Below are 1,500 nucleotides of genomic sequence, written 5' to 3'. Positions count from 1 at the left end.
TTTTGTCGGGGTAGAAATCGCCTCCGGAAAGCTCACCCAGATAACCGATTCAGCGGGATTCGTTCACTTCTTTATGTGCGCAATAAGACAGGAAGTAAATTTACAATACCAACAGCAGATTCTTCCAGCGGGGTAGCAAGGAGAGACTAAGCAGGTTCAAACCGGTGTGGGGTTTCTACCGGTGTTTTGCGCGCACATGCGCAGTTGCCGGCAAATAGGTAACATTAAAAATGTCAAAAAGAAAACATGCCGCAGCAACCGGGGAACCAGTTCAGCGTGGCAAACCTGCCGTCCCTATCAGTACGGCAACCCAGTTGCAATTTCCCTAACCGGTTCGGCCAAACCGGTGCGAACCATTAGCAGCCCACCTCCGCTTCAAACACAGGCAGGCTATACAGCGAGTGAGTTTCTTTCAGTTTCAATTCAGAGCTAACAAAACTCAGGCGCTTGGCCACTGACTCGTATTTACAACGGACACAGCGAGCGTGTGTGTGTGTGTCACTATCTCCCTTTTGCGATCTTCCGTCCAAGGATAAGTGATTCACTTAACTAACTGAATAAGTGCAACAATTGACTTCCCAACTGTGGCAAGGAAAGTCCTAAAACGGGGGCACAAGTCGCTTCACCGCTGTCTCACTTCACCACAAAAAAAACATGGGTCTCCATCGTCGTTCTAAATCAAGAACTCCCCGACGATTTTGAAAAGAGCAGCCGGGAAAATCCGCCGAGATTTTCCCACCTGGGACACGGCTGCTTTCAAAAGCCGACTGTGGAAACACACACACACCCAGTGCACATTTCGCCGCGCGTGCGAAAGCCGGACCGTTTCCTCACTTTCCCATTAAATAAAACTGGGGCGCTCCAATTGTGTCATCAAACCCTTTACGTGCAAAAGGACTCCCCCCCCCCTAAAATCCGAGATAAATTAATGATACACGCTCCCCTCCCCCCAATAAAAAAGGATTAGGCACCAGCCGGCGATCAAAAGGCTGCAAGGGGAGGGAAAGGCGAGGACCCAATGGAAAACACCAGCACCGAGACCACACTCAACAGCTGCTCGCCCTACAAATCCCCCACGTGTCCCGCCCCACCCCACCCCACCCTGCAGGTTAGGGAGGGGGGGCCCAGCCCAGAAAAGCCACTCTGTGGTCGTTCGGTGCAGGGACTCCTGCCGTCCTCCGCCGTGCCAGTTTCCCCCCCCTCCCCTCTCTGTCCCCGGCTCATGTTTGCGAGTTCTTCCCGAGGGGGCTCGGCCCCCATGGGTCGGGGGGCCATGGGAGGAGGGGGCAAATTCAGCCTGGAGGAGCTCTACGGCCTGAACAAGAAGAGCAAGGCGCGCGGGGGGGACAGCGCACAGCGGCGGAGCCCCAAGAGACAAGGGGTCGCTCTGGGCTCGGATGGGGAGGCCCCGAATGCTCCCCAGGGAGCGGGGGCCACCAGGTGTTGCATGGAAAAGCGGCGGGTGGAGAGCTACCTCATGGAGGCTGGGATGACGCTGGA

This window comes from Natrix helvetica, assembly GCF_964273705.1.
Source record: "Natrix helvetica genome assembly, chromosome: Z".
Lineage (NCBI taxonomy): Eukaryota > Metazoa > Chordata > Lepidosauria > Squamata > Natricidae > Natrix > Natrix helvetica.
Note: the sequence above shows the minus strand (reverse complement) of the source record.